We start from the raw sequence: 26,238 nt of genomic DNA, 5'->3' as shown, positions 1-26,238 counted from the left end.
AAAACATGATTGACAGAATACAGAAAATTCTCCTGCACCACAACCCAAAAGTTAGTTTTTTTGACTCACAAATAAGAAGCTCAGTGGCCACTAAAGCATGTCTGCAGGGTGCCCAGCCCTGAGTGGTGAGGTCCGTCTGTGAAGCTATTAAAGTGAGAAGAAAGTGTGACTCAGGAGAGTGTGTGTATGTGGGGGGCAAAGTGAGTGTGGCCCCGAAGCGGCTAGAAAATATCTTGACCCAGTGGAGGTGCAAGGCAAGCATGTTTGACTAGGAAAGACTGAGAGAAAAATTGTCCTGCAAGAATGCAGGGCAGACACTGATGAATATCTTGCATATCACCATAGAAACTTCATCTGTGGATGGATGGAGATAGAGACAGAGACCCACATTGGAGCCCTGGACTGAACTCCCAAGGTCCTAAGGAGGAACAGAAGGAGGGAGAACATGAGCAAGGAAGTCAGGATCGCAAGGGGTGCGTTCACCCACTGTGATGGTGGGACTGATCTAATGGGAGCTCACCAAGGCCAGCTGGACTGGGAGTGATGGAGCATGTGATCAAACCGAACACTCTGAATGTGGCTGGCAATGAAGGCTGACTGAGAAGCCAAGGACAATGGAACTGGGTTTTGATTCTACTGCATGGACTCGCTTGTGGGAGTCTGGTTTGTTTGGATGCTCACCTTAATAGACCTGGATGGAGGGGGGAGGACATAGGACTTCCCACAGGGCAGGGAACCCTGACTTCTCTTAGGACTGGAGAGGGAGGGGGAGAAGGGGAGGGAGGAGGGGAGGAGGTGGAAATTTTTAATAAATAAATAAATTAAAAAAAAAGAATGCAGGGCAGTGTCAAAGTTTTAAGTGGGGAGGAACGGGTCCCGTCTACCCCCATAACTGAAATTGGTGAGGGGAACGTAAGGCCCGAGTGAGATGTTAGAACAGAATAGGTAGTTCCCGTGTCCAAAAGAAAAGTAATGGACTTACCCGCTACCTGTAGCTTTACCCTAGGCTCAGACAGGGTTATGGGATATACCAAGTCCGGGCAGTGTCAATCCTCTGCAAGACTGAGAAGTTCAAAGGCTGACACAGTCTCACTTGCCGATGTTGGTGAGGCCAGACCTCCATGGTGTGGCATAGAGGACAAGCCCACATGGGGGCACTGTGATTTCCAGTGTCCAGGTTGCTGGCAGATAGGGCATGGCCTTGTAGGAGGCTCAGGGCAGTATCGTGCCAAATGGCCATTTAGACCACACTTGAAGCCTGCCGGTGAGGGTGACTTAGGCTGGGCTCCACCGGGATGGAGCCTCGTGGTTGACTTTCCTTGTCCCTCTTCCAGTGACCTTAGGGCAGCTGCTAAGGCTTGGGCCTGCAGCGCAAGCTTGAACCTTGTCTGTTGGGAAGACTCAGCTGCTGCTTCTCGGGCATTAAAAACCTTAAAGGCCATTTTCACCAATTCCTGTATAGGAGTTTGGGAACTTCCTCAGTCTTTCTTAACTTTTTTTCTTATATCTGGTGCTGACTGAGAAATAAAATGGATAGCCAGGACAGTGGCTCCCACTGTGGAGGCTAGATCTAGCCTGGTATATTGAACCATAGTCTCTTGTAACTGATTTTAAAAAATGGCTGGGTTTTCGTCAGCTAGCTGTGTGATCGCTTGAAATTTGTCAAAATTAACTACTTTTTCTGAGACCATTTCCATACCCTGAAGGAGACAACGACCCATGATGCCCCGCCTCTGTCAGCTGCTTTGGCCAGGCTGGTAGTCCCAGTGTGGTTCTGTGGCTGGCACAGACACTTCCCCCACGGGGACCGTACTGCCTACCAAGTGAGTCTGGTCTGTATATTGTCTAGCTGCTGACTGAATTCTACTTCACTCCTCAGGAGTGAGAGTAGAAGCTTGGATGATGTAATAGTCATGCCAGGTTAGATCATAGGTCTGGGACAGATAACAAAAACTCTTTAATAAGGCCGGGCGGTGGTGGCGCACGCCTTTAATCCCAGCACTCGGGAGGCAGAGGCGGGTGGATCTTTGTGAGTTCGAGGCCAGCCTGGTCTACAAGAGCTAGTTCCAGGACAGGCTCCAAAGCTACAGAGAAACCCTGTCTCGAAAAACCAAAAAAAAAAAAAAAAACAAATCAACAACAACAACAAAAAAAAACTCTTTAATATAAGCAGAAGGATTAGCAGAAAAGGAACCCAGCTGCTTTTCTATCTGAGAGATATCTGGAAGAGAAAAGGGAATATGGACTTCCGTTATACCACCGACTCCCCTCCTACTGCTTTCTGGAGAGGGCAGAGAAGGGCAGAGTTATGGTGGGACCTGGTATGGGAGGAGACAGGGGTGGGGAGGATTGGGAGGGGCTAGCCCAGTGCGCAGAGGGGGGTCCAAGGGTAGGAAGATACTGTAGGAGGGAGAGTGGGGAAGAGGGGGAGGAAGGTGGGTAAGGGGAAAGTTGACCTTGAATTTTCGTTTTGACTAGGGAGGGGGTTGGTGAGGGTGGGTAGGGAGAGGAATGTGGAGTATATCGCTCCACAGGAGGGAGTTGGATAGAGAGGGTTCAAGGGAGTTTGAGAGGGGCCAGTGCCTCTGGCTGCATGGTCAAGGCTGAACTATCTGGATCCCAATTCCCAGACGGCTGGGAATCTGGAGGCACCATGATCCTAGCAACGAAGACCAGTGCTGCAAGACACTGGCTACTGAGGGAGGGGTGAGAGTGCAGAGCTCAGAAACCATGGACATATGAGAGTTCTGTCCATTTGTAACCATGGCAACAAAAATTTTCTCGGTCTCAGAGGACAGCAAGCTCAAGGCTTCCCTCTGGTGGCCATTATGTCCCATTGTCAAGATCATACTGAGGCTAAATTTTAGTGCATAGACCGGAGAGTCCCATTTTATAAAGATTTTGTAAGAGGCATCCCAGAGGTGATAGCAGATCTGGCTTTGAATTTCAAGTGCTCATTTTAAAAGTCTATGCCCAATTGTATGGCTAAAGTCTATTACAGCATGTCCGCCAAAATAGCTCTTGGGCCAGAATGGGGCTGTGGAAATAGACCGTTAGGCATCCTTAAACAAACAAAGTCCACTTCAGTGAAAGTCTCAACTTTTCGCCGCTTGTGTCAGGCTTTTGACGTGGACTGCGTCTTCCACAAAAGCCTGATAATCAACAAGAGTAAACAAGAGTAAACGTGAGTGGGTCCCCTAAAACCCTAGTTGCATGGACAAGAAAAAGGGACTCACCAAGACACGGCCATTCTAGCCCGGGAGCCAGTTTTTAGTCTGGCATGGAGAGCTGGGGGTCAGGGATAAGGGTGCTTCCAACATGTGACTGTGGTCTCATGGGAAAGGCTGCCTCCCCACCCCATCCCCGGGAACTCCAAAATGTTAGGAATATTTTCTAACGCAAGCTCTCTGCCAATACAAAATAATCCCAATCAAGCCAAATAAGACCAGATTGAAAGATATCCAGGTTTAATTAGATACCTGCGCTCCCGGGTGTCCCTGAGGGGAACGAGAAGTCGCCAACGCGACCACCTGAGAGGAAAAGGAAAACCACATATTTATTTTCTGGGGAGCAGTTTCAATAGCCCGTGGGAGTGGTCTTGACCTTTCCAGGGGAGAGGTCAAGGTTTGGCGGGCCACCTTGACCATCCTCAGGGAGGGGTCAAGGTTCAAGGGGCACAGGGGAGGGGCCTCCAAAGATGGAGGCCGAGAGTGGGATTTACACTGGGTGTCCTGAGAGCATGTCATGTCCTGTGGCTGCTCTTCTAGAGAGCACACATGGCTACCACATCCCTCATCCCTTCAGCCTTGTGGTTACTCCACCAAGAATGTCAGAACGACACGAGAGGCCTATTCCCGTCAACGTTGGCATTTCTTCCCCAGAACCACAGCTGATAATTGAATAATGCCACTCCTGTGGGTCCTTGAAATCCCATCTTTCACTCAGCATTACATTCAGAGTTAAAGGCTTGCCAAATCACATCAGATGTAAGAACTGTCACATGGTCTGCCTTTTATGCGTCGTTTTCACTCTTAGGAGAGGAATGAAGGCACAGTTCTGAGGAATGAGTGCAAATGCTATTACAATTCATGTTCATTTGTCAACTTTAAAGGGACAGATGTGTAAACACTACTTTCTGGGTAAAAATAAGGCTCCTCTTTAGTTGTCGTAGATTTCGTGACAGTTACTAGTAACTACAAAGACATGCATACCTATCATGCATTCACCCGTGCCTTTTGACTTGAGTCTCACCTAGGTATATTTGAATTAGCAAAGGTTGTTTGGTAGAACAGGACACATCTGTCCTGGAACTGTCCCAGAGCGACTGAAGTTTCGTCAGCTGCTGACTTGTGGCTGTGTTGGGAGCCTGTCTGCAGTTGAAACTCCGGTGAGTTGATGGAAAGGCACTGGCTAAATATGCAGGGGTCTTGGTGAATACTGAAGGGCAAAGCTGGGGAATTTACTCGTCCACTCTGAAGTACCACACAATGTTTTCAGGAAGGCTTGAAGCATCCCGGGTATTAAAGTGCAGTGATTTAATAGTTTTTTTTTTCCACCTCCAGCATCAATAGTAATTATAGGAATTAGCTGAAATGCACTACTGCTTAACTTCAGAGCAGAACTACTTTGTCTTCTCGGAGGTCACCTCTCTCCCCACCTCACTCTACTCCTGTGATAATCAAAACCAAAGAAAAACAAAGCCAGGAGTGGTGGTACATACCTGCAATCCCAGCAATCAGGGACCCAGACAAAAGGGTTCCTAAGTTAATGCAAATCAGAGCTACATAGGGCTACTTTCCTAGGTGAAAAGGTGATTAAAAATGTGCTGTATCTAAGCCATCTTAAGTGGAAATACGTGAACACATATATACATAGATATTATGGATAGTTGTCTCAGATGTCTTTAACTGTCCATAGGTATTAGTGAATTCCAAATCTGTATAATACCAACTTCAGATTAAAACTATTAAAAAAGAAGTGAAAAGTCTCTTGGGTCTCTTCTAAAAGCATTAATAAGGACTCCCCCTCCCACCCCAACATTCTAGTCTGTTCTCTAAATTCCCATGTCCTCACACGATCACATTAGAGACTTAGATTCAATATAGGAAACCTAGTCCTTGGGTCCATACAGGAAATGACCACTCAGTAAGGCCCCAGAACTTTATTTGGCTAGGCTCAACATGACAGCTTTGGGCTGAACAGATTTACCAAATTAAAAACGTAGATCACTTAGATTTAAGTTTCAGTTGAACAGTGAATACATTGGAATATGGCTTATGACATGTGGAATTGATTTTGGTTTTGTTTGTTTGTTTTTGGTTTTGGTTTTGTTTTTTTTTTTGAGACAGGGTTTCTCTGTAGCTTTGAAGCCTGTCCTGGAACTAGCTCCTATAGACCAGGCTGGCCTCGAACTCACAGAGATTCGACTTCCCCTGCCTCCCAAATGCTGGTGCCACCACCGCCCAGATATGGAATTGATTTTTAAACAATGTATTCGAATCATACAAGGTTTGGGAGGAAATTATATTAATAAAGAAATCTTACACGTAAGAAAACCTGAAACTGTGCAATAAAACCCAAATTGGTTCCACTTGGATAATTGTTATAAAAACTGTAGGCAAATCAGGTTTTTCCCAGTGGAGTAACACTAGGTATTTCAGGGTTCATGCTCAGGAGTCGTTGACCAATGCAAAATGGACTCCATGTTTGTATGGGTTTATGTAAGCTTTCTGGTTTGGTGGGGTTTGTCTTTTGGTTTTGTTTCGTTTGACTTTGGGTTTTTGTTTGTTTGAGAGAGAGGGGAGTCGGGTTGGTATGGAGGTAGGGAGAATTTAGGAGGATTTGAGGGAAGTGATCAAAATACATTGTATAAAGTAGGTAAAAAATAATTTAAAAAAGTAATAAATATTCTGTAAATTTACCACCCCCAAATGATAGCACAGTTTGTAATGCCCTCTTCAAATATAGCCATGGAAGGAAACGGAAAGCAGATTAGAGGGAGTGGCCAGACAGTTCTGGCCACTTTTCAGACCACCTTGTAGGAAAGACTGGAACAGGGGCAATGACGTGACAGTGATGAACAGGACTACACTTGGACCAAGACTGCATAGTTAGGGTTACCTCTTACCATGTAATTTAAGCCCAAATCTTCAACTGGGGTGATGATTCAGCTGTGCAAACATGAAGACCAGAGCTGGGATTTCCAGCAGTGGATATCGAAGCCTGCCTCTAATTCGGAGTCTTGGAAGCAGAGACAGGGAATCCTCAGAGCAAATTGACTAATTAGATTAGCCATACTTGTGAGTTCTGAACTCAGCAAGAGATCATGCCTCAATGGACAGGATTGAGATCAATAGAGGAAGACTCCCAGTGTCAACCTTGGGCCCACAAACACATATACATGTGAACACATACATACACATACACATGTACTCTATAGACATAAAGATGCAAGACATTCTTGTTAAATTTCCTGGTAAAACCTTGAAGGTAGACATAGGGATCACCCAACAGCTACCTTGAGCAAGCCTTCTTTCTCTACTTTCCTCTCTCTTGTTTGACTCTTTAATTGGCCTATTGAGGATGAGTGACCTATCCTATCTTGTTTGTAAAGTCAAGGCATGAGCCTAACAATGTGGGTATCAAAAGAAGAGCCAAGGTCCACTAAAAAAAAAGTGAGTATAAAGGAAATTCTCCAGAGCTCAGCTCTGATAGATATACAATGTCCTGTCCAATTGAAGCAGCCAAACACTGTAAACGGAGGGCTTGCTGGGCTTTCTGGCCTAGCCTGCTGTTCAGCTCCTTCTCACTGGGCTCATTCTGCCATGGCATGGAGTTTAAGCTTGGGATTCAAGTTCAGCCAATGGGGAAGAAAGGATACCTTGTTATAATTTGAAATAGTGTACTAATGATGATAGGGCATTTGGAAATTAGCAGAAAGACCTGGGACTCTTACCCCTCCCCCTCAGTCTCATGCCTGGCCCTTTGGTATCACATAAATCACTGGTGACAGGAACATTCCTAAGAAATCATCATCTTTGTTTTGAGATTTGCAGAAAATCCCATCATGACTAGATGATAAGGAATAAATGCAACATCATCCAGTCTACCAGCTGTGGGAAGATGTGAGCCAGTCTAGGGAAAGCATCAGCTATCACATTAAGACACATATAAATAAAACCTAAATCAGAGGCTGGGGAAATGGATCAGCAGTAAAATGCTTGTCATGCAAGCATGATCCCCCCACATACACAAAAGCAGGCATAGCACCTCATACCTCTAATCCCAGCATTTAGGAGGCAGAGGCAGGAGGATGGATCACTGAGGTTTGCTGGCCAGCCAAACTAGCAGAATTGGTGAGTTCAAGGTTCGGTAAGGGACCCAGCATCGAAAAATGAGGTGGAAAGTGATTGAGGGAGACAAGTGGCATCTGCCTTTGGCTTCTACTTGTGCATGTACACATATGTGTATACCTATACAAACATATACACATATGCATGCATGCATGCGTATGAACACACACATGCACATATTTACACACTATACACACGTGCACACTCACAGACCCTTTGCTTATAAGTCATATGGGCTTTGCAATAAGAGTACTACTTATTTCCAGAAAATTACTGGAGTATTTTCTACTCCAGTGGGATTTTTTAAAGTCAAGTTCCTTGCCTTAATGCCTGTTCCTTAGTTGGAAATGGGGTAAGCAGCAGGACCTTGTTCCAGAACAATTTGGGCTTATCCTTTAAAAAACAGCTTGAATGAATGCCACATGCAAAGGAAATGCTACAGACGGGTTTTCATGTCCAGAAAGGCCAATTACGGCAACATTCCTGTTTAAAAACCATAGCTCCTTCAGAAAAAGGAGCTCCAGGCTACTCTATATTTGGTTCTTCCCACTGTGCTTTCTGAATGGTTGTTTGGGGTAAGCGTTTCTTAAATGTTCATGGTACACAAGATTACCATATGGTCAACTATTTCTCTGGAACTTGAAGGAAGAGGACACTGCATCAGTTTGTAAAGTAACAGTTTTGTCTCTTTCCAATATTTATACTTTTATTCTTTTATTGTTAACAAGATTTCCAGTGCTAGCAATCCATCCCAACCCAAGGAAATGTACCATCCATAAAATCTATCCCCACAAAAACCCAGATTCTGGACTTCATAGACAACTATAAATCAGTTAGGTTCATAAAACTGAAAGAAATAAGAAGGAGCTGTGAGAAGCCTGTCAAAACAAATCGATACTATTATTTTAAAATAACGAAATATTCTATGAAATAAAAATGGGATGGAAAATTCAATAAACGACAACAAATATCATGGGGCAGGAGACAGAATCCATTAACTGAAGAGAGGTAACCTGAATTATTCAGTCTGAGGTACAGAAAGATGAAACTTCAATAAAGATAAAACAGCCAGACAAAAAAGTACCAAGGAAACAGACGATGTGCAAAATCTACCACCCAAGCTGACCTCCCACTCACTTGCAGAATACTTCCAAGTGCACAGGAAGATGTGGGAACTTACGTGGACAGAAATATGGAGTGGCCACAAAATATGCCATAAAACAAGCCTAAATAAATTTTAAAGTGTTTACATTATAGGAAACATGTAAATATATCCTAGTATTACAAGAAAATGAAGCAGAAATTCGGTAACAGTAAAACTTGGAGGGACTCACAGCTACATACTATAAGTCAACATAGTCCCAAATAATGGCTGAAATACTTGGTTACAAGAAAATTAAGACACACTTTAAGGTTCTGAAGCACTCTCAGTGAAGCCTAAGTTTGAATCTGAAGAATGCATATGAAATCCGGACATGCAGCATGAATGTCAGGAATAGCAGTGGTCCTATGGAGATGAATGCTGGGGACAGCAGAATCACTGAAGCATGTGCTAGCTATGCTGGCTGGTGTACACAGAGGAGCATCAAAGAGAAACCCATCACAAACAAGGTAGGAACAAAGAAATGACACCCGAATTTGTTCTCTGACTTCATAAGCATGTTATGACAGGCATGAGCCTGCATCCACACATATAAATACAAACGATTTTTGAAGAAATATTTTGAAATTAGTGGTCACAGAGAAAAAGAAACATATTTTCTTCAGTGGTATGACTGTTGGTAAGGGACCTCTATGCTCCTTCAAATACCCCTACATCCAAGATACTAAAAGAAACACTGAAAAATACATGGGATCACTTATAAATAAATAAAGAAGAATCATAAAAATAGTAAGGAGATTGATCTAGGAAGAAGGGAGTAATGGGAGTAGGAAGGGAACAAAAGAGGGTCAATGGCAAGGATATGATTAAAAAACACATTGCACAGAAAATATCATAATGAAACGGTTATATAATTAACATATGCTAATAATGGAAGAGATAATTGAAAAATAAAAAATAGCAAAACAAAATTTAAGTGCCACAGCTGAAGAAGTGCTTATGAAGAAGCCTAGAATATAAATGAATATATTTTTTAAAAATTGACAGCAATCAATAATAAACTCGTAAGACATCTTTTCTTATTAACCCAAGAATTGGCTGTCCAGACACTGGTGTTTTCAAGTGTTCCAAAAAAAACATGTCACTTCAAATCAACATTGAATAAAAAAAAATTAGCATCATCACACTGTTATAAAAATATATATTTCCCGTTGCAATAAAATACTACTTTGCAAAGCTAGAAAATTAAAGATAAAGGGTATTGCTGACAAGCCCACCTTCACAAGGGTTGCGGAGACAATGAATGACTCCATCTTTGGGAATCTGTCACACAGGTGTATACCAGTGTAGCTACATATTCTGGGTTGTCTACTTTAGTGATTCACAAGTTGCTAGTATTTGTAGGGCTCAAGGCACTCCGAATTTTTCAAACCTAAAGTTAGTTGTAACATGAGGGCCGACTTGTTGGGGTATCTGTTTCTGCCCGGTACCCCACAGCTGGCAAGCCACAGAGAAAATCAATCACACAGAGATCTCTACAAGTTATAAAGTTGATTGGGCCATTAGGTCAGGCAACTTATTAGCTCTTATAACTTATGTTACCCCATTATCCTTATCTACGTTAGTACATGGCTCAGTACCTTTTCCAGCTGGGCAGGTTACATCTTTCCTCTCCGGTGGTCTGGGCAGAACTGACTGCCCTAGCCTTCTCCTATTCTCATTGCCCCGCCTCTACTTCCTGTCTGGTTGACCCACCTATACTTCCTGCCTGGCCAATCAGCGTTTTATTAAAATACATGATTGACAGAATACAGACAATTCTCTCACACCAGTTAGTGATTAGAAAAAAATCTATGATCGTCACCTATACGGAATATACCACTATGGTAGAACATTTGTCTAACAATGTACAAGGCCTTGTGTTAGTTTCTGGGCACTGAAAAAGAAAGAAAACTTAATATATGGTGTAGCCTCAGTTCCTTCTCCCTAGAAGCAGTTAATTAGCATACAGAAGGCCTCTTTCACAGGGAACAGAGGAAGACAGGAAAATTCCACTTTCCCTCACAGGTCTTGAGAAGACTCAGCTTTTCTCACAGAAGGCAAGGTGCTAGAGAAGAGTTTTGCACTGTTTGATGGCTTGGGTCAACATGTCATCCATAGCAAAGCTCGTAAGACCAGCACTGCCTCGCTGTGCAACAAGTGACATTCAGTGGTTTCTTTGGGTTTACTTAGTAATGGAAGGTGTTCTTTTCCTCTGAATGATTTTAGGATGGACAAATCTGACATTTCATCATGCTTTTGTTTTTCAGAATTCTATTGCCAAGTTCAGAAAGTTCAACTTCTAACTTTTAGTATTTTGGTTGTGCCTTTTTAAAAGTCATTGAATTTTTTATTTTTTTGTTTAATTTTCATTTATATTAAATAGAGACGTCATCCCTATGTTCTAGTCTCATTAATACTGAAGGGTACTCCACAGCCTATCAAAAGAAAAATGTAATACTAATCTAGCCACAAATCCTTTGGTCTACAATGATGTCCTGCCTGCAAAATATGCTAGGGCAATGGTGGTACAAAGCTGTGGGGGTCACTCCACGCCATGGGGTCAGCATCACCACCCACCTCCCACGAGTTCTATATTGTCCTAGGGGTTGAAACACAGATGCACACACACAGACAGAGTTTTCGAGTCATCCTCAAGAAGAGAATGTCCAATTTATTCAACTTAATCCAGGGTTAAATACTTTTGTCCCAGGAGTGACGAGCCCCCTTTCAGCCAGGTGTGAGATCAAAGTGTTGAGGGCCTGGCGCCAGTGGCAGGAGCTGCTGGGTAAGGGGTATTGAGCTGGGAACCCTGACAGACAGATAGGAGGAGATTCAGGGCACCTGTGAGGACCCTCCTTAGCAGGTGAAATTACTATATCAAGATGGAAACATGGTTCTGAACTAATCCCCTCCGGCTGGCAGAGCAGGGGAAGCTAAGCTGGTTAGCATAAACAATTCTTGCATCCTGTGCTTTGGCCTCGAGGAACAGGGAAGACAGGGCCTTACACAAAGCCTGTGGGAATAACCAACAAATGTCTGATTTGACTTAAGACCCTCTCCATGAGATAGAACCCATACCCTACACTGCATGGGTGACTAAGAACATGAGACTAGGCTAGCTCAGGGACCCAGGGACCTAGGATAAAGTCAAATACTATATGTATGCATGTATGTACGTATACATATATTGACTTCTAATGACATTCTGTTATATTACATAGATCAGATATGCTTCTTCCTGCAGCAGTTGGGAACAAACATAAAGACCCACAGACAGACTATATACATAAAGAACACTCAGCCCTAAATGGTATGCTTACAACAAATCCTTCCTCTCAGAGATCAGGGAACCCTGAAGAAGAGGAGGCAATATAGTGCAAGATCCAGGCGATATGAAGACACAGAGGAAACCATGCCCCCTAAATCAACAGGATCACAGCTCATAAGAACTAATAAAGACTGAAATAGCATGCACGGAGCCTGCACCATCTGCATCAGTTCCTCTGAATAGTTATTATGGTTCCCAGTTTAGAGTTTTTGAAATGGGACTCCTGAGTGTGTGAATGAGTGGGGCTTTGACTCTTGGGCCTTCTCTTGGGATCTTTCCCTTCCATTTCTTTGTCTTGTCCAACTTCAATGTGATAGCTTTGTTTGATCTTATTATTTTATATTTTATTTTTATCATTATCCCTTAGAAATCTGTTGGATTCCTAATGAGAGGCAGAAAGGCATGGACCTGGACAGGAGGGCAGGAAGCAATTGGGAGGAGAAATAATAATAAAAATAATATATTATGTCATTAAAAATCCATTTTTTATTAATTTATAAAAGTTTCCACTTCCGCCCCTTCTCCCAATACCTTCCCACTCCCCCCACTCCCTCTCCTCCTCCCTCTCCATCCCTAAGAGCAGTCAGGGTTTCCTGCCCTGTGGGAAGTTCAAGTTCCTCTCCCCTCCCTCCAGGTCTAGGAAGGTGAGCATCCAAACAGACTGGATCCCAAAGATTCAGTACATGCAGAGGAAACAAATCCCAGTGCCATTGTCAATGGCTTCTCAGTCAGTCCCCATGTCAGCCACATTCAGGGAATTCGACCACAATCAGAGAATCCGGTTTGATCACGTGCTCGTTCAGTCCCAGTCCAGCTGGCCTTGGTGAACTCTCATTAGATCAGTCCCCTTGTATCAGTGGGTGAACGCACTCCTCACGGTTCTGACGTTCTTGTTCATGTTCTCCCTCCTTCTGCTCTTCATTTAGACCTTGGGGGCTCAGTCCAGTGCTCCATTGTGGGTCTCTGTCTCAATCTCCATCCATCGTCGGATGAAGGTTCCCTCTGCTCCTGACTTCCTTGCTCATGTTCTCCCTCCTTCTGCTTCTCATTTGGACCTAGGGAGTTAAGTCCAGTGTTCCAATATGTGTCTCTGTCTCTATCTCCATCCATCGCCAGATGAAGGTTCTATGGTGATATGCAAAATATTCATCAGTATGGTTATGGGCCAAGGCCAGTTCAGGCACCCTCTTCTCTGCTGTCCAGGGAACAATCTGGGGATCTCTCCTTGGACCTGGGAACCCCTCTGGAATCAAGTCTCTTGTAAACCCTAAAATGGCTCCCTTAGTTGAGATATATACTTCCCTGCTCCCATAGGGGGAGGGAGGAAGGATGGATAAAAAAAAATCCATTTTTAATAAAAATGTTTTTAAAAAGACAAGGCTTTGCAGTACACATAAAGGCTAAGATCCATAGTTATAAAAAATTTTCTAGGGACAGAGATATGGTATTTAATTTTTGAGTCTCTACATATCAGAGAGATTGATCAGTGTCATTAGCTTCTTGTCAATCTTGCCAAGTTTGAGAGTTAGTTTTACTCTGATGGGACAAAGCAAGCTGTTTCCCAGCCACTTATACAAGGTATTATACAAGGGCAATCCTGTCTTCAAGGCCACCAAAATGGATTCAAGTAACTCTCGATCTGTTGTCATTCTTATGGACTTTTTTCTCCTTTTAATATCTTTTCAATTTTGAAAAACTCATAATTCAATGATTTGGACTCTATCTCATGTTGAAACTGTTAACATATTTTCCTTAATTTTTTTTTCTATTTTATCTATACTTCAAATATGTTGGTCTACTTTTAAATCACTTGTTATATTTTAAATATGCTCCAAAACAATTATACCAACCTTCTTTTTGAAACTATATTCATATTTATGCTATATAATAAAACTTTTATTTCATATATGCTTCTTTTAGTAGATAAACAGAAAATGAGCTCGCTAATCACTTTCTGTTAAAAATTTTATCTCATTTTTTTTCCTCCTTAGTCTCCTTTAATTTCTTTTAGTAAGTTTTTTAGTAAGGCAAAATTTTCAGTTGTTTATTCTTCTCCCTCATCTTTCTCTCCAGACTCCTATATGGTTGTTTTCTACCACCGTGTTAGTGTTATCATTCTTTATCCCCTCTTCCTATACCCTCTGCAACCTGTGTGACTTTCTCACTGCTTCTGTCTAATCTCTGTCACGGTCCCTGTAAGCTACTATAGCTGCCACCCCGGAAGTTCGCCAATCCCTTTCTTCCTTAGTTCGCTTTTCATATTACGGCGCTATACTTGCCTTTGACCGTCTCTCTCTGTTTGCGTCTGGGCTTTAGAGGTTCTGAATGTTCTTTCCCTTCTTTGTAAGCTATTCTTTGGTTTTCCTCCAACCCAATCTTGTTTGTTCTCCCTTTGCCTCACATCTTTTTACTCTGAGGCATTGTGCTTGTTTCCTGTGACGTCTAGGTTAATGTCAGCTTGACACACACTATAGTCATCATCCCTTGAGAGGCCGAAATCTTGATTGAGAAAATACGTCTATGAGATCAGATGGAGGCAAACCTGTAGCACGTTTTCTTGACTAGCGGTTGATGGGAAGAGGTCCAGCCCATTGTGGGTGGTGCCATCCCTGGTCCTGGGTCCTATAGGAAAGCAGGCCGAGCAAGTCATGGAGTAGCAGTTCTCCAGGGCCTTTGCACCGGCTCATGACTCCTGGTTTCTGCCCTGCTTGAGTTCCTGCCCTGATTTCTTTCAATGATAGACTATGAAGCATAAGTATGAGCCAAATAAATCCTTCCCTTCTCAAGTTGCTTTTGGCCGTGGTATTTCATCACAGCAATGATAACCCTAACTTAGGCATTTACTAATATGTTTGAAAAAAAAAAAAGTGTACTGATTCCGGCCCTCTGGAGAAATACCCAGCCTTAGTTTTTTTTTAAATATTTATTTATTTATTTATTATGTATACAACATTCTGTGTGTATGCCTGCAGGCCAGAAGAAGGCACCAGACCCCATTACAGATGGTTGTGAGCCATCATGTGGTTGCTGGGAATTGAACTCAAGACCTTTGGAAGAACAGGCAATGCTCTTAACCTCTGAGCCATCTCTCCAGCCCCCAGCCTTAGTTTTGACACATAGGTTAAAGTACATAAACTAAAATGTGTGATGGTTCAATCTAGAATATCAGCATTCGATGTGGAAACCAACCTCACTTACATCAGTGCCGACTCATTTCACCCACGATAATTTTTGGAAAGCTTTTTTTGCTTTTTACTGTGCATGTAATTGACAAACCTGCTGTCCATATTTTGTTATCCTTTTGAATGTATTTCTTGAAGACAATAGACCTTCTCTCTCTGATATCTTGGTCTTATTCCATGGGTTGGTTATTAATGAATGCTCTTATGTGAGTATGTTTCTGAATCACTTCGAAATTTAGTTGTGATTTCCTCTTTAGCTTAATAATTATTGCAAAGGCTGCACTTGTTAAAAGGATTAAAGCATTTTCCTTTTTGCCACTCTTTATTATGAATTGCTAATGCAATCATTTTATCAAAGTAAATACAGATAACATTGTATATGCCTTTTGGGATATATAAGAATTTTCTCTCTGCCAGACACGGAACTAATTTTGGGGAATATCTGGGTAAAAATAGTTTCAGAAACACATGAAATCAGGAAAATAAACAAAGGTTTTAAATGCTTTAAAAACAGGTTTATTCTGGATCCCTAGAGGCTCTGCTCCCTAGATCTAGAGAGTGATGTCTGTCCTAACCCAACGGACTTAAGTATCAGGACTTCCTTACAGGGACATCCTGGGCTGCCCCATTGGAACACAGGCCACTGTGAGACCTAGTGGAAGCTTGCCTCTTCCTCTCCTCTGTACATTCATTTCAAGGCTGTCTTGAAGTCTATTGCAGTGACACTGGTGGCCGAGCTCGTACCTGTTGGGCTGGATCACTGATGAGTCTGACTTTTATCAGGGTGGGGGGACCAAATGTGGGGCAGGAACAAGGAGGAAGTTGTGCTTTCAGGAAAGCAAGTCTAGGGAAAGAAAGTTTGTGTTTCTGGTAGAGCGAAGCAGTGATTCCACACCCAAGAGGTTCAGGGAGTACAAAGATGAGTAACTCAAGACTCCTGTTTCAAAATGAGTTATTTTTTATCACCTAAAGGATGGTGGACCTAGTCAGCTTCGGATCACCACATGAGATAATCCGTTTATGAAGAGGTCAGATTAGGGGGAGTCTCATACTTTTGAAGGGGTCTTTATAAGTCCTTAGTCTATTGCTTGCTTTCATGCCTGTGGCAGGACAATGTTTGATGGTCAGTTTTGTGGTAGAGCAAAACTGCTCACTTGAAGGCAAAATCATGGAACATAAGGAGCCAGGATACTGCTATCTTCTTCAAGAACATACCCTAGAAAGTGCAAATCTCCCCACTAGTCCTCATCTCTTAAGGGACATGCCACTCTTCAGTGGCGCCACTCTGGGCATGAAGTCTTTAGGGCTTGAGCCTTTGAGGGCACTTAAGCTCTGATAACATGAATGTGACACAATCCTAGGGCTGAGCAACCTCACATCCTTATGCCAAAGGAAATCTAATTTCTTCAGAGTCTCTAAATCTGTCCATAGCCCATCTGGTTTCTTAAACATCAAGACATGATTCACTATGCATTTTTGTGTATGCTTCTCCATACAACTTTTCTATTTCCTGTAATTAGCCAGAGGTGATCACTTCACCACAAAAGCAATGGGTCCCTGGCCTATCAGCCAGCACAGTGTGGCACTGTATGCTGGGAACACTCAAATACCAATTTACTCATTCTTGAGAGGGAATTGAGAATGAGGACCTACAGTGAGCAGGTAAGGCGGTGTCAGTCTGGGCACAAAACACATTTAGAGTTGTCCTGGATGATGCTTCCCAAGTTCTTTAAAATATATTTTTTAATTTTATTTATATTTTTAAATAATGTGTATATTTGAAATTAAAATATAATTATACCCTCAGCCCTTTCCTATTCTTCCCTCCAAACTCTCCCATTGCTTTCTTTCATTGCTCTCACCCTTGCTTTCTTTCAAATTCATGAAGGAAAAAATATAACCTTCCTGTTTAGTCCACATCGTGTTACTTGCATGACTTCAGGCCTGACCACTTGGGACTGGAAAGCCAGTTGACAGGCTCTACCCTACGGAAGACTATTTCTCCCACTCAACAACATGGCTGATGGGGAACCTCCTTCAGCCAATGACCTTTGAGGGGATGGGTCAGGTTGGGTATGGCCTTGGATACCTAAAAGTACATGGGTCCTCCCTCTCCCTCCCTCCCTCTTTCCCTCCTTTCCTCCTTTTCTTTCTCTCTCTCTCTCTCTCTCTCTCTCTCTCTCTCTCTCTCTCTCTCTCTCTCTTTCTCTGTCCCTTTTCACCACACCTGGATGTTGGATTCTGTTCCTGCTCCCCACTGTGATCTGTGAATTCCCCTTTAATAAAGAATCCCTTATTATATCATATTCAAAGTTAGTATGGAATTGCTTTATTCATGTTTTCTCCCCCCAAAGGCCATTCCCCTTCATCTGGCACCCAACATGAAAACATGTCCATGCTTACCAGGAACCCTGCCATACTCCCAGCTCCCCAGCCCAGGCATACTTCCTACTGCTGCCTCTCCATCTGAGACCCAGACCACCCCACACACAGTATACTGCTGCAACTCTCTCTGTGTACAGAATCACTTTAATTGTCCTTAATAATTGCTCTAAAATTGCCTAGCAAAGAATATTTGCCAGTATCTAAGAAGACAACAACGCACGAAAACAAAGTGGGACTGTTTGCAGCTGCTTGCAACTCTTCGTCACGCGGCTTCAACTGCAACCCCTGCTGACCAATAAAGATTATTACACATACAACAATTCATTGACATTTCCTAAGGAAGGTAAGAAAATTAGTAAGTTTAAAAGTTATATGATTATGGACAATATTACCATTCAAAAATTTAATAACCCTTTTGCTTACATTATGGGTGGTATTTTGCAGAGCTTATGTGGTTTTCCTTATACATCCATTTATTAGATTTTGGAAATTTGCTTTGTTTTTCATATTATATTCTTAAGAAAATGGTATGATAGCAGAACCAAGAGTGAGGCACTTTTGGAAGTGATACAGACTTTATAGACTAATAATAAACAGCTAGCTAAAAAATTTAATACCATTAAAAATGATAACATTAATTTGACAGACAAAATTCAATCCATGTCAAAGGGATCGAAGAAATATCTAAAAAAGTTAATATTGTTAAATTTAATAATAAAAATCTGTTTAAAAGTTACGATAGGTTAATGGATAGGGTATCTTTCTAGGAAGACAATATGCACACCATCCAAATATTGCCCAAGGATGAGGCCTTATCTTTACTGGACAAATTTCATACCTTAAAATACATGTGCAAAATTAAAAAAAAGCTAAATAAATCAATGAGGGCACTAAAACAGTATGCTGGACAGGAGATTAAGACTTTACAAAAGATAGTGGTAAAAAGATTTAAAAATATTTAAAAATTATTAAAACTGATGAGAAGGGAGAGAAGGTACAAAGACAGGATTTAGTCTTACCAGTATGTGACAGAGTCCAAGATGACTTACCCAGAATTTTAGCTGCTTATCTGGTAATCTCCTCTGAGAAGCTATCTGGTACTAAATACCCTAAAGTATTCAAAAAATGTAAATGACAACTTGTAGGTATAAGCAGTCTAAAAAAAATTAGCAAGCAATAGTATCTCATGGCTTGCATTCACCATTTGTTAGGGAAATATGGAAAACTTGGGCTTCAAGCAATTAGACTACTCCACACAATTGGCTTCAATTAGTCTCAATGCTCCTCAAAGATGGACCCCAGCTACTATAAAGTGCTATTGGCAAAAAGAGACAAAAATTTTAAAACAAAAGAAAAAAGCAAAAAGATTTGAGGCTTCTCAAGATCAAATTCTTGGTGAGGGCTATTACTCAGACTCACAGGATCAATCTCTATATGGTGCACACACCTTGTCCCTATGCCACATAGCAACCTTAAATGGTTGGGACAGGATTCAAAAACCAGGAAAAAGAATTAAATCATATACCAGGGTTAAAAAGGGCTAGAGAGAATCCTTTAGTAACTTTTTACAAAGATTACTAAGACTGTACATATAGGAGTAACAGACCCAGATGCTAGATGAGTACTTATTGAAAATGCCAACTTACAATGCAAAAAGACACTTGGATCTTTAATGGTCAGATACAAGAAAAAAGACTGCCAAACCTTGCCAAGACAGGGAAAGATAGTTTCGAAAATTTTCCTACCTCTAAAAATGGTCTGTCAGTTACTCTAGGCCTTAACCAAAGTTGGTTGCTGTAACATTGCCAATGAGACTTTGAGTGACTGCCCAGGTAGCCAGTTGTCTCTGTCATCTACTGCACATTTTGGAAGCTGCCTGATTGTACTTCCTGCCTATTCAAGAAAAATTAATCCCTTTAATCAGTGGGATTAAAGACTAGTCATAGTTACTTTTCTCTTATGACTTAGCCAAGCCATTTCTAATACAAGACTTAGACTAGAATAGAATAATTATTAAAACATTTAACATATGTTTTTGCTTAATATTGTTTATGCTGGTTGTAATTCTAATTTTTATACTTGATATCTGTTCTTATTGTATATAGTTTTATATTGGGTTTGAAACTCTCATTTAACAAAAGGGGGAGGTGATGGAGAACCTCCTTCAGCCAATGGCCTTTGAGGGGCTGGACCAGATTGGGTGAGACGTTGGGTACCAAAAAGCATGTGGGTCCCCCCTCTCTCTCTTTCTCTTTCTTAGTCTCTGCTCGCCACACATAAATGTTGGATTCCGTTCCTGTTCACTGTTGTGATCTGTGAGTTCCCCTTTAATAAAGAACCTCTTATTATACCATATTTGTAGCTAGTGTGGAGTTACTTTATTCGCATCCCTCCCAAAAAAGGCATGTTCCCTTTCATATGGCTGCTTCACAACTTTTAATTATACATTTTCTGTAAAAAAAAAAAAGACTCTTAATGTTCATTTTCAACTTTAAGTTGTGATTTGTCTTAGATCATTTTCTAAAATTGGGTAACCCACAGATTAATTTATTTTTGTCACTATGCCATTAGAAGGTTCAATTCATTTCTGTTTTCATTACCAACACACAGTGGCTTGTCCAAAATTACCTTCACCTAAATTCCACATGGACGAACTTACAGCATTTTAAATAAGATGATTATTTGCTTTAGGAAGAATTTATAATAGATGGAATAAATCTCCTTGCTTTTGAAGTAATACTCTACTATACAAGCAGGCATGTGCACACAGCCATGATGATAGTGAAGCCAGTTTAAAAGTGAAATGCCAGCATGTCCTTTTTGCATGGTCACAAAAAATCCACAATTCCTTCTCTAAAAGTTTAGTGCTAAAGTTATAATGTAGCATTTTATGAGAAGATAAAGTGTTCCCTTTCTTCATTTATCCCCCATAAACTGCTGAGTTATCAAAGTGCATCATAAATAATGCAAGTCACTTTCCCATCATTAATAAACACTACTGCTAAGTGAACAGAAAATTCAATGAACCCCTTTTACGGAGATCACAAGGCACACACTTAGCACAACTTGCTGACCCTGTCATCAAAAATTACTGTCTCTTGAAACCCTGGTTAGGTCCTTTAACTTTTGAAAATGAAGAGTTGGGTTTTTTAATGGGAAGCACTGAACACTTGGATAAAACCCTGACTTTACTTGAGAACTGATCTCTAGAGAAACATTGATTTCTTCCAATTAGAGCACAGTCTTCTAATAATGACACCCTGGGCAAGGATTCTGAGCTCTTTTATGAAATTTTCTTGTAATAATGTGAAATTAAACGCTAGGCCAGATCCAATAATGGTCATACTGTCAGTCATGATATGTTATGAATCATTGCTCACGCATCCTGTTTCTCCAGTGAGGAAGAGGACACTCAGGCATCTTACATTCATGTCACAGAGTTGGATTAGGGAATGCAGCCTAGGGTATGAAGCACCTTGGTGACTTTATAAATCTAATCAAGGCAGCTGCCTACAGAACAGGTATGGTGAAGCCCACCAGATGTTCAGGTATTGTGTCTGATGTTTCCTTCTGTGGCACAAACTAAGGTCAAATCTTTCATTCCTAATTTTCTAAGCAATAACAACCACATGTCTACACTAATATCTGTAGTGGATGATTGACTTTGAGTAATGCCCATGAATCCCCTTTTTAGGAAACTCTTCAGCAGTCAGGGAGTGCTATTTTCTGGAATGTGGGGTCCCTTGCATTAAGTTCTTCTGAATACCCAATTGTTCTTTCCAAATGGTGCACAAGTTGGACTTTGGCAACTCTAAATGTTCCACTCTTTCCACAATGATGTGTGATCTAACTTTGACTTGTTCTTTCATTCAGTCATAACTCAAACTGCTAAAATGTTCTGCATGACCAGTTTTCCAGAAGATGACAAAGCAATATGTGCCATTTTCTAATGATATGACCCACCATGATTAGCCTCCATAGGACTTAAATGTGCTCCTCTGAGAGAAAACTTAATGTACTTTCTAGGGAAATTTTATTATCACGTTCCTGATGCTCTTCTTTTCTGACCAACTATATCAGAATAAACTTTGGGGCCTGTTAAAAAGCTGACTGTTGAACCTCATTCCAAGATCTACCCAATTACAATTTTGGAGAATGAAACTTAGGGAGTTTTACTTTTGTAAGTCTCCAGATGCCCCTGTGCACAATCTAGTTGGAGAATTACTCAGAGTAGATTTTACCTAATGTTCCTTTCTGCCCAGATGTTCTGAGATGCCGGAAGCATCCAAAGACTATCACCAGTGCACTTCACAACAGAGTATCAGGAAGGCCACTTGCAGCTCCTGCCATCTCAGACCATGGCAAAATTGTGCTCAGAGAATCCTGGACACGATGGAAGTCCTGAGCGCTGGAAATAATAAATATGGATTCAAATTCAATATTAGTTCCACGTCTGCAGTCTTATATCAACCAGCTAATCACTAGAGTGTCTGTTTTATTTTCATCTTCAAGGTCTGAATAAAACAGTGACTTCCAAGATTGCAGAGAGATCAAGCAAATGAATGAGTCTGTAGGAGTTTGTGCCTAGTGACATCCCCCTAACATTTAAATAATTTAATCAAGGCCAACTGCTTTCCAATTTTTTTATTTGTAAAATGACGTGAAGGCTATTTTTGGATTGTGAGTTGTTGTGAGGATCATGCTGGATGTGGGAGAGAGACAGTGCAAAAGACACACTGTGAGGAGCATGGGCTCCATATCCCTGTGCCTGCCTTGGAAGAGGCACAGGCAAGGCCATTGATTCAATCTGAAAATAAGGTCTTAAGGCTTTTTGTAAATACTATTAAACTATTCACTTTAAGGCAAGAGAATTATCCTGGATTATGTTGAAGGACCCTTGTGTGACTGTATTGTTTCTTGAAAAAGTGTGAATAAATGTTTATGCACCTCATGTAGGACATTGACAATAGACCACTCAATGATTCCATTACAGGAGCATGAGTGAGGGGCTATATGAAATGTGAGTGACCCAAAGACAGCTACCGAAGAGCCTACTCTAACATGAGTGACAACTCATGAAATGTACCCCTGTAGCTTCTTGCCTGCCCAATGTGCATACAGCTTTACCAAACAGTCTCTGTTCTCCAGTAATTGTTTAACGCTTTAAGGGAAGAGGCCTTATAATTTTTTTGGTAACTTTTGAGCTTCCTGAGTCTTACAAGGGGCTCTCCCTTCTTGGAGGGAATGTGTTGTTTCAGAGGAAATAGTTACCTATCACTCTACCTCTTCCTCCAGCATTTAGCACCCCCTTCCCACTTCTGTGTTCTCTATACTTTGTAAGGGCTCATCTAGATGTCTGTCAACTTTCTTCTATTTATGGCTTAGCTTTGCAATAGCATGCAAAATAACAGTCTATTATCAGTAGATTGACCACTTATGAATGTCTATAATAATCACCACTCACTGCTGTTGTGATAGGCCGCTTGCTGGTTTCTGACTGCTCAGCCCCAAAATAATCACACAGATTAATTAAATCACTGCTTGGCCCATTAGCTCTATTGGCTAATTCCAATTAGCCCATTCTCATTGGCTAACTCTTACATATAAATTTAACTCATCTCCATTAATCTGTGTATCACCACATGGCAGTGGCTTACCGGTTAAAGTTCTGGCATCTGTCTCCAGTGGAGCTACATGGCTTCTCCTTGATGTCACCTTTTTTTTTAATTCCCAGTATTCAGTTTAGTTTTCTCCACCTACCTAAGTTCTGCCTTATCAACAGGCAAAGGCAGTTTTTCTATTCACCAATGGTATTCACAGCATACAAAGGGGAATCCCACATCACACTGCAAAAAAGAGATGTTTCTGTTCACAATCAAGGCTTACTGCCATAATAATGTATGTACACACATTGCATTCATTCAACAAAGCAACAGGAGTGCCCTCCCCATTTGAGTTCTATGATTTCCCCAGTCATGGCTTTTGCCATAATTTACATTACCAGTCATAAGTTCCCCCCTAAGGAGTGGCCTTAAATCTAATAGGAACGCAGTTGGTTGCACCTATAGCAGTCATGCCATTATGGTACAAGAAGACACATCTTAGTCAGCATGCTAGTAGTATAGTATACAAGATCCATAACAAACAGAACTGACAACCACAATTCTAACTCTAGTCTAGTACCCCTAGCATAGATGTTCTCAACTTGCAGGTCATGACCGGTTTGGGGTCACATATCAGATAGCCTGCATATCAGATATGTATGTTACAATTCATAACAGTAGCAAGATTACAGTTACGAAGTAGCAACAAATTAATTTTTATGGTTGGGGTCGTCACAACTTGAGGAACTTTATTAAAGGCACTAAGAAGGTTGAGAACCACTGTCCTCCCACTTTAAAAGCCAGACAGCAGGGAGAGGAGCTCCCAAGTCAGTCCCACCCTAATTTTTCATGTCCGTTAGCCAAAGTGTGCAGTGTCTTCAACAATGTATCTTCAACTGCTAGCAAACAGGCACTAGTGTTGGCAGCCTGCCAAAGGTTTGTAGGACCCATGGGCTTCTCTAGTCAAAACTCCACAAGGAAGTAACTCATCCCTCAGCACTGGGATTTTGATTCAATAACCTTATTGCTTCTCGGAATGCCCTTTTCTATCTAAGATATCTTTAAAACAAAACAACAAAACAAAATAAAAACTCTTCAGCGCTGCTCTCACTGTTCTTCCAGCTACTTTTCAAAACTAGCCAGATACCCAAGGGATGACATTATAAAATAAAACATATAATACATAGTAAATATATACATTGCATAACAAAACCATTTTTTCCAAAGTCAGGACCTCTGAATGCCTACTACCATTTTTTCCCAAGTAAGTGAAAATTTTGGGAGTTAGCAGCTATATCCATTTTTTTAAATAATAGGATACAATATAACATGAAAATAGTCTCTTCTATCAACGTTTTCTTCAAAATAACAAGGCTAGTGGAATGGTGGGGGTGAAAGGTATCACTGTTCTGGTGGGGGCTCCATCCAAAGCCCCTCCCCCACTTGCCTCATATTCCTTCTAATCTTCTTGCCTCTACTAACATTGGTAAACTCTAACTGACTGGGTAAACTATATGTCCAAATTTAAATTATGTCTAATTTAGATATACCTGACGGTAATAGTACCCTGATTCTTAAGTACCTTTACAGATTTGAGAGTATGGCATTTAATTTAAAAAAATTATAATGAGACAAGCCAGCTCCTGCAACATCCTATAGCCCCTCCAAGAAGATGCAAGCTGGCATGTCTCATTGGACATATAGTTTACCCAGTCAGTTGAGTTGTCTCAATTCAGACTCTGCCCCTGAGAAAGTCTGCCTTCTGTAGCTTTACCCCTGAGGGCATTAAAAGCCCCCACCTAGTGGGTTCCCCTCATGGTCTCCTCAACTTACTCTGGGGCCACCCAGGAATATTTTACTCAGAATAAACCTGGATTTGTTAATTCGGTTTGACTGACTTATTTTATCAGCCGTGGCTGATTCCCATTAGCCAGGAATTAAACTAAACAACCACTCTATTTAGCTCCTCCTACTCTAGAATAGTGTGCATGAAGCATCCTATATCTTTCCACTGGGATTCTGCAGTTGAACCACCATACAGCTCTTTGACTCCAAATGGCTTTGGGGTGTGCATTAAGGATGATAAGGGTGCGGTGTCATGCTCTTGCCTGCCATGCCTGCAGCTAGAACTCACTTCTGGGTCCTGCTGGACTCCAGGGCCATGTTACAATTTCCACCTCTCTGTTGGCCATGCGTAGCGGCTGAAGGATCTTGAGCTAAGTGCACAGTCTCCGACCACAGTATATTTTCATACAAGGTTTCTACACATAATCTGAGCAGAAGATCTGCCCAATCCTAGGACATGTTTTATGTCTTTTATAAATGGTTACTTGGTCTTTAAAGCCTTCTAAAAGCTCACTAGCACAGGATTTGACTTTCTGTCGATTTCGCCTTAGGAACTTCAGTGCCACACAAATCTTTTCATTTATTTTGGAGTGACCTGGATATAACTCTTTGACCAGGTTCCCCTTTCTTCTAATCCTTTCTTGAGTGCTTTAGCGGCTTACAGAACTGATTTATGTGTAAGTCTAAATTATCCAGACCTGCGGAAGCCTCGTCTATCCTCGTCTATGGGAATCAAACGCCATCTCTCATATGTCTGAATCATCTCACTAATGCCTTCCCTTTCTCTGTTGTCTTCCAGGCCCTGATAACCAAGAGAAACTCAATTAGCAATAACCACATATCCACACTGGATTATGTGAGTCAGCCAGTCATGGGCTGGTTTACCCCATGTTGATTTATATTATACAACCTTTGTCTCCAATAGGGATGAGTAGTTAGATTAGTCAGATTTTCTTTTCCATGGCTCTCACGTAGATCACATCTTCTCCCACAATCCCACAAGTTCACGGACCAGGTTGTCAAAAGCTTTCCTACTACATGTTTCTAAAAATATTTCCCAAGTCAAGCAATGATTTCCTTATTAAGGCTTGCATTCTGTATGGTGAAACATGAGTTTTCTCCCTCCCTCTATGTTAGAGGTGAGATCTATCATGTCTATTTTGCTGTATCCTTCTTAACTGTCCAATTCTTCCCATAAATTCCAACTTTTGTATGTAATTTGTATTTTCCCCTCTTTCACACTGCCATTTGTAAATAAAATGCAAGCCAACATCTCTACCTCTTCTTTTTATACATTCCTTTACAAATCAAAGACTGATGACGAGGGTAATTTTCTTCTTGGTCTAATTCCTCTCTTACAAGGGTAAGTTATTTGGGGACATAAAGCTCTCCCTAATTA

Source organism: Myodes glareolus, chromosome 24 (genome assembly GCF_982192425.1).
Source record: "Myodes glareolus chromosome 24, mMyoGla1.1, whole genome shotgun sequence".
Lineage (NCBI taxonomy): Eukaryota > Metazoa > Chordata > Mammalia > Rodentia > Cricetidae > Myodes > Myodes glareolus.
This window is presented reverse-complemented; position numbering follows the sequence as displayed.